Consider the following 8,356-nt stretch of genomic DNA (forward strand, 5'->3'; position numbering starts at 1 on the left):
TAAACGTGGTAATGCACATTAACAAATTTATCCAGTAATGGAATATATAAATCGAAAGATGCATAGGATATAATATTTAATGCAATGATATAAACGCGGTAATGAACATTGACAAATTTCTGCAATAATGGAATGAATAAAGGAATTGATGCATATAATATAATATTTAATGCAATGATATAAACGCGGTAATGCACATTAACAAATGACTCCAGTAATGGAATAAATAAAGGGAATGATGCATAGAATATAATATTTGATGCAATAATATAAACATGGTAATGCACATTAACAAATGACTCCAGTAATGGAATAAATAAAGCGAATGATGCATAGAATTTAATATTTAATGCAATGACGTAAACGCGCAAATGCAATTTACGTACTAATGTTTCAACAGCGTTTTTTCTGGACGATGAAATATCTTCAACGGAGAAGAAGAGAGAAAAGATTGCACAGAAAATTTGGGTAGAATCGTTTATTTCTGTAGAAAAAACCGATACAATCATGAGAAGAGAAAATCAAGGACTTACCATAACTAACTATATTGTGTATTCCTAATCAGCCCTTTTCGTCAAATTCAATGATTAAAAATAAATAAATCAGCCTCTATTTTGGGCCATTAGATCTCTAAAATGGAAGGCCAAGATTAAAAAGGACAATAGAACATAATATTAGAAAAGGATATGAATACATCCCTATAAAAGTGAAACTCATATCTCATTAACTTATTCAACTCATTTTTCTTTACATTTCTTAAAACTCGTGCCATAACTAAGACGGATGGAGTAGTATTTAACTGTTTAAAGTTTTCATATTTAAAAATTAATTTAATTTTGACTATCCAAAATAATAAAACTATTCTATTTTTGTGGACGGTAGGAATTTAGAGCATCCGCAACGCTGCCTCGTTGCGGACTCGATCTCGTCTCGACGAGACGAGACGGCATCAAGACAGCGTTGCGGCTCCTGTCTCGTCTCGACGAGACGAGATGTCTCGACGCCCGACACGTCCCGGCGAGGCAAGTCTCGAGCTCGCGAGACACGCGCCCGGCGCCACGTGGCGCGCCCGGGCTGCTGGCGTGACGCCCACTCGCCGACCCCCGAGTGGGCGTCGGATTTATGACGTCATAATTCAATTTTTTTTTTTAAAATCAGATTTTTCAAAAAAAAAAAATTAAAATAAAAAACGGTAATATTACCGTTGAACGGTAATATTTTTTTTTTTTTTTTATATATTCTATATATACTCTTCTCCATTCTCCATTTTACACACAAACACACATTTATTCTCTCATCTCTCTTTCTTTCCTCTCCAATCACTTCTATAAAATCATTCCTTTATTTTTTTCTTCTCCCAAATTTAATCAATTATGGATCCATTTGAGCAAATGCGTCGAATAATGGAAGAATCGCTAGAAGCAGATCGACGTAGGGAGGAGGAAGCCGCCGCACAAGGACATACATCCACCGTAACCGGGAGGAAGCCGCCGCAAGGTTGGAACGTGATTACTTCAGTCCGAACCCGGTGTGGGGAGATATCTACTTCCGTCGCCGTTTCCGTATGTCACGCCCGCTATTTTTGCATATCGCGAATACATTGGCGGCACGGGAAGAGTTCTTCAGAGAAGGGTTCGACGCTGTTGGCCGTCCTAGCCACACGACGCTCCAGAAATGTACTGCGGCGATCCGTCAGCTTGCTACTGGACAAACGGCGGATGCGTTCGACGAATACCTGCACGTCGGAGAATCCACTGGGCGACTTTGTTTGTTGAACTTCTGCAAAGGCGTTCGGGCAGCCTTCACCGCCGAATTTCTGAAGAAGCCAACCACCGCAGTTTGTCAGTTTCTGCTCCGTCTTCACGAACAAGTGCACGGATTCCCCGGGATGCTCGGGAGTGTCGATTGCATGCATTGGCAATGGAAGAATTGCCCTGTGGCGTTGAAGGGGTCATACACGAGCGGCCACAAAGGCACCCACCCCACCGTTATACTCGAGGCCGTCGCCGACTACCGGCTATGGATTTGGCATGCGTATTTCGGGGTCCCCGGCTCGAACAACGACATCAACGTGCTCAACAACCCCGACCTCTTCGCTGAAGTTCTTAATGGTAAAGCGCCGGCCATCAACTTCGTCGCTAACAATCGCCAGTATAAAATGGGGTACTATCTTGCCGACGACATCTATCCAAAGTGGCCAACCTTCGTGAAGACGTTCAATAGGCCTACGGATGAAAAGCAGTCTCTTTTTGCGCAGAAGCAAGAGTCTGCTCGCAAGGATGTGGAGAGAGCGTTCGGGGTTCTCCAAGCTCGATGGAACATTATCAAAGCCCCGGCTCGACAGTGGTTTATAGAGAATATGGTCGACATCATGTATACGTGCATAATCTTGCACAACATGATTGTCGCCGACGAAGGACCTGAGGCCGGAAATTGGTTCGACCCTGAAACCCCGGGAAGCTCAACCGCAAGTAGTCCGCCTCGAACGGGAGTGCATCCGTCTTTGCAAGAGCGGTTGTCTATTCGGGCAAGGACACGTGATTCTACCGCCCACGCCCAACTCCAGGAGGATCTAATGGAGCACATTTGGGCAAAATTTGGCAACCATTAGATGATCGTCACTAGAGAACTCCTTCTTCTGCTTCTTTGCCTCCATTTTTTTTATTTGAGTTTAAGTGTGCAATTTGTAATTTCTAGTTTTTTAATTATGTCTTTTTTATTTTTTTATGTATTTTAAATTGTAATTTTATTTTATTTATAATGAAGTGTGTTTTTTATTAATTGAATTTGTTGGAATTAAAAATAAAAAATGAAATTGAATGAATAGTTAAGAGATGGTTAAGAGATGGAGGGTTGCAGGTGTTGTCTCTTAGTTAAGAGATGAGCTGAAAAATACAGTGGGGCCCATGAATAGTGAAGAGATGAGACGGTTAAGAGACGGATAAGAGATAGCGTTGCGGATGGCCTTATGCTTAACTATATTTTTCATTTCGTTTAATATTGTTGAAGCTAATTTTTGGTTTATAATATATTGCAAATGTAGAAATTAAATTTAAAAATATCTCTATTCAACTACAAGTGGCCGTAGTTGTTGAAACTTGAAACTGAATTTTCTTATAAGTTGTGGGTCCTATAAAATAATTAAAGACGATAAACAGCATATATCACCTAATAGGACCAGTGTCTTATCATCTCACTGTCATTATATCTTGTCCAAGTTCTCATAACTCGCTAAAACGACAACGGCTTATATTTTGGTGTTAAACCAATATCATTATGTCAACATTTTCTGCTTAATCAACCTACTAAGTACTAAGAATATTTCCATTATGCTATATTAACATTGAATTGCATCAACGGAGATACTCAATTTAATATAATCGAGTTTACAAATTTTATGTATAGTAAAATACTCTAAACAAATATCCTTAAGGCTTAAAAAATTATTCCTATATGGAGTAAATGCTATTGCACGTATCTTTTAAATAGAGATCTAAGATATTTTATTTTTTAAAATGCACAAAAAAAATACACCCTCGGTTCTATTTTAAGTGAAATACTTTATAGTATTCAGAATGAGATTTTATGTTGTTTTAAATTAGAGATACTTATATTTTTATTTAAAAATGTACCCCCTCCGTCTCATAATAGATGACACACTTGGGAATTTACACGAGAATTTAGGTAATGTTGTTTTGTGTGTTAGGTGGAGAGAGAAAATAATATATTTATATTAATGTGAGAGAGAGCTTTATCCAAAAAAAAGAAATGTAATATCTTTTGTGAGACAAATTAAAAAAGAAAGTGTAACATCTATCTATTATGGAATGAGGGATAAAATGTATCACTTATGTTGAGATAATGATAGTTACACTATGCACATGTACTTAAGAATAATTTTATATGTAACTTACATGTCAATAAGAACACTATTTTTTATAAAAATGATTTATATATTAAGATAACTAATTTCATTGTTACTGCATTGATTTTTTTATATCTTATGGTGATTTGCTTTAAAAAAAATAATGAAAAAATGAAATAATCTTTGGAATAACACAAAACATAAATAAAAAATAGTTATTAAATTATAAAACAACTATAACAAAATTTATGAAAATATATAGAGTACTAGTACTATATTAAGTTATAAAATAACTTTACAACTAAATGTAGTAAATAAGTTATGTAGTGTGTTACTTAATACTACCATAATTAATCCATAATCTAAATCAATGATTTTTTTTCCCTATCTAATCCTTCTCATTCTATAAATATATAAACTAGAAAAATAAATGCAAACATAAGCACCATTCAGTAAATATGCCAACATGGTTTTTTATTTGCAGGTTTTTTATGATATAGCAGTAATAGTACAATACATTAGATGACAACTTTAATTGACTGCGTGCAAATAATGATTGCACTGGACTTGAAAATATACAAAGCACCTGCGTAAACAACAGTGCGAAGTTGTTTCATTTTTACGAGTGGTACGCGGTTGCTGTGGGTTGTGGCGTTTGTGCTAGTGTAAGGTTGAGTAGGAGTTGTTTCTTTGTCTCGCTATTTTTGCTTGGTGTGCGTATATGCACACCAAGTGACTGTGATCTGTTATTTTGTTTTCTTTGTTTTTATTTTGTAACTCTCTGCTTGCCTCTTGGGGGGGAGGGAGGGTTGAACTGGTGCATCTAATGCACATATCAATAAAAAAAAGTGTGAAGTAATGGTATACTGAATTACTGTATATATATATGAAGAAAAATGACATTAGATGATGAACTCAATGTAAGTTTTGTGTCTCACATATGTGACATGTGATAGAATCCTAAATAGAATTGGATTTTAGTATAATATAATATTTGGTATAAGACACATTTTATCCTAATTAATTGACTATCAATTAATTATTGTCACATATCAATTAATTAAATAATCATATTATATTTTTCCAAAGAGAATATATGTTCATATATATATATATATATATATATATGCCGATTGATTGCCAATGATTGGAAAAGATTGATTACATAATATTTTTATGGAATGAATCTTCATTCCCCTGGCCATCAAGTAAAGAATCGTGCGTATATATCATTAAGATTTGATTAGAATGATCAAATAGTAATATTAATAGGCGGAAGATTATATTCTTGGTCAATAAGAAACGTATTTACTAATTATTTTGGGCCTCTTTGATGGAAAGGGCTTTTAAGGTTTCATAATTAGGGTTTGTCCTCTCTCTGCCTATAAATACAAGTGTGGTGATCCCATCAAATCACACACATTAAGAGAACACATAAACGAGGGAAAGAGAGAGAAACAAATCCTTGGAGTTGCGCCACCACTACGCCTGAAAAGGTTCAAGGAAATCGTCTCCTCCTTCCTCAATCGCTTCCGCTATGGATCGCCAAAGTATATTTCGATCCTATTATGCTTATGGTTTACGTGAAATACATATTGTTCGAAGATCTTGCTTTATTTATATTCAATTATGTAATCTTGAATATATGATGATAAATAATGTCCAACATGTGGTATCAGAGCATGGTTGAGAACTCATGTATTTTTGTATTATTGATACCATATTTTTTCAATTTATTTTTGATAAATTATTATGAATTGAATCGGTAGTTTTAATATGGTCAGCATGTTGCAAATTGAAATTAGTAAATTCAATTAATGTATTACGTGACTTTAATGAATTCATATGCTTAATTGAGAATTATGTATTATTGTATATTTGGTTTCGGTAAATCTCTTTCGGCATTTTAATGGATTGTGAATTCAGTTGGTTCAATTCGTGTATTACTTATTTTTATATGTCTAATTATGTACACTTATCAAATTGAAATTTAAATTGAATGCTGGTTATTTGATGCCATAGATTCGAGAGAATATGTTGTACAGTAAATGTGTATTTTTAATTCTCTTAATTTCAATTACCAAGAAAACAGTTTAAGAAAAATATATATATGTTTTCATATAATTATGCACGCATCATATGCATATTGATTTTGAGGATTTATGTTTAATCAAAATCTTGTTTTCATAGTTTTAATCATGGATATTTTTAATTGATGAATTGTCAATTTATATTTGTATGTTCCCTATCGTGAACTAATGGTTTCCCTTCCATGTTTGAAATATATTGTTTCCATATTGATTCTATTTATGTATGTGGAATTGATTTGGGTATTTTGATTGTGTATATACTTTATGTAAATTGAGTTTGAATATATGCATTGATGAACTGAGATTTCAATTAAATGTTTCATGATTATGAATCTACCGAGACGGTGGAATGAATGATTATATAATTCAATTCTCGTTTTAATATGTATTTTGATTATATTATGTTTATTTTGCAATCACCAAAGTGAGGCAAAATAAGGAGAGTCTATAATCAAACTCATATTAAAATTTGTTTAAGCAATTAATCTCTATATGTTCTTGATTATATTATGTTTATTTTACAATCACCAAAGTGAGGTAAAATATTAGGAGTTTATAATCAAATTAAGTAAAAACCTGCTTAAGCAATTAATCACTATACATTCTTGATTATATTATGTTTATTTTGCAATCACCAAAGTGAGGTAAAATAAGAAGAGTTTATAATCAAGTTGATATGAAAGTCCATTTATGCAATTAATCATCATGCCTGTTGTGGCTATTCATTATCTTAAATAGTTTGTTTGTCATAAAAGGTCTAGATTCCCAAAGGAAATAGTCTTTGCGACATAATGAACACTAATGGAGTTAATAATTTAAATCGGTGTCGATTACCCAAAGGTAACGCCAATTTATTATTACTCAATTATTAAACTAAGATATGAATATTAAAAGCATGATGTTCATTATCATATGAAGACTACCCAAAGGAGTTTTCATAGTTTCTTATGATATGGATTTTCAAATTAATGTTTGTGTTATTATTCAAAGCTTTTATATGTGAGCATTCATTTCTTAATTGCTCCTATAATGTAAAAAACATATATTTTTTGCTACTAGTATGTTTACCTCAAACGTTCCCCAACTTAATGGAACCAACTTCTTTGCATGGAAAGAGAAACTTAAGTTCACTCTTGAAATAATGGACTTAGACCTAACACTGTTGAATGATAAGCCAATTATTTTATGATCACAGTAGTTGGCTGATTACCCATAATGCTAGGGAAAAATCTAACAGAACTAAGTTTACAGTTCATTAGAATGTTCGTTGCAGATAAAACCTCTCAACGAATGACATTGCAAAAGAATGTTTGTAGAATGTTGAGCATCGCTTCACAACTGCATATAACTCTCTTGCAGAAAAACTTATGAAGGATCTCATAAGCATGCAATATGATGACTATGTACGAGCATGTGATGAACATAAATAACATCTCTTCTAAGCTGGAAAAGTTAGGATTACAGGTGGATGAAGATTTCTTTGTCCAATTCATCCTAACTTCCTTACCTCCTTAATATAAACCATTCCAAATTGATTCACAATACAAGATTAGTGGACTCTTAAAGAATTGGAAAACGTATTGGTCTAGGAGAAGCATAAGATGAAGAAGTATGGAATGGGTGCATCTCATGCTCATATTGCAACCGAAGGAGCGTCTAAAGGATAATATTCATTTGAATTTATCATTCTTATGGCATAAAGGAATTGGATCATACTTCTAGTGAAAGAATTAAGAGGCTTACAAAGGATAATATTCATTCGAATTTAGACTTTACAAAGCATTACCGTTTGTGTGGATTGTATTAAGTCTAAACAAACCAAACACAATAGTAAAAATGCCACAAGAAGCAATGAGCTCCATAAAATTATACATACAAATATTTGCGGACCTTTTGATGTCTCGACTTTTGGTGGAGAAAAATATTTTATCACCTTTATTGATTATTTTTTCCCGTTATGAATTTATTTATTGTAAGAAAAATCTCAGGCACAGTTGAACATTTTTTTTTTACAGTTGAACATTTCATGACTAAGGTTGAAAGGCAATTAAATAGAAAGGTGAAAATTATTCGATCTAGAGGTGGTGAATTTTATGGTCGTACCACTAAAATAAGTCAATTACATGGACCTTTTGCCAAATACTTAGAAAAGCATGACATTTATGCTTAATATACTATGCCAAGTACGTCTCAGCAGAATGATGTTGCTGAGAGACGAAACCGAACTCTCATGGAAATGGTTAGAAGTATGTTAATTCTACCTTGCCCTTATCGTTGTGAATTTATGCTCCTAGAACCGCTATTTATGTATTAAACTGAGTTTTTAGTAAGGTTGTACCAAAGACTCTCTTATGAACTTTGGACAGGTAGAAAACCCAGTTTGCAGTACCTTCATGTTTGG

This window comes from Salvia hispanica, chromosome 2 (assembly GCF_029641045.1).
Source record: "Salvia hispanica isolate PSC_SH4W2 chromosome 2, Shi_PSC_v1, whole genome shotgun sequence".
NCBI lineage: Eukaryota > Viridiplantae > Streptophyta > Magnoliopsida > Lamiales > Lamiaceae > Salvia > Salvia hispanica.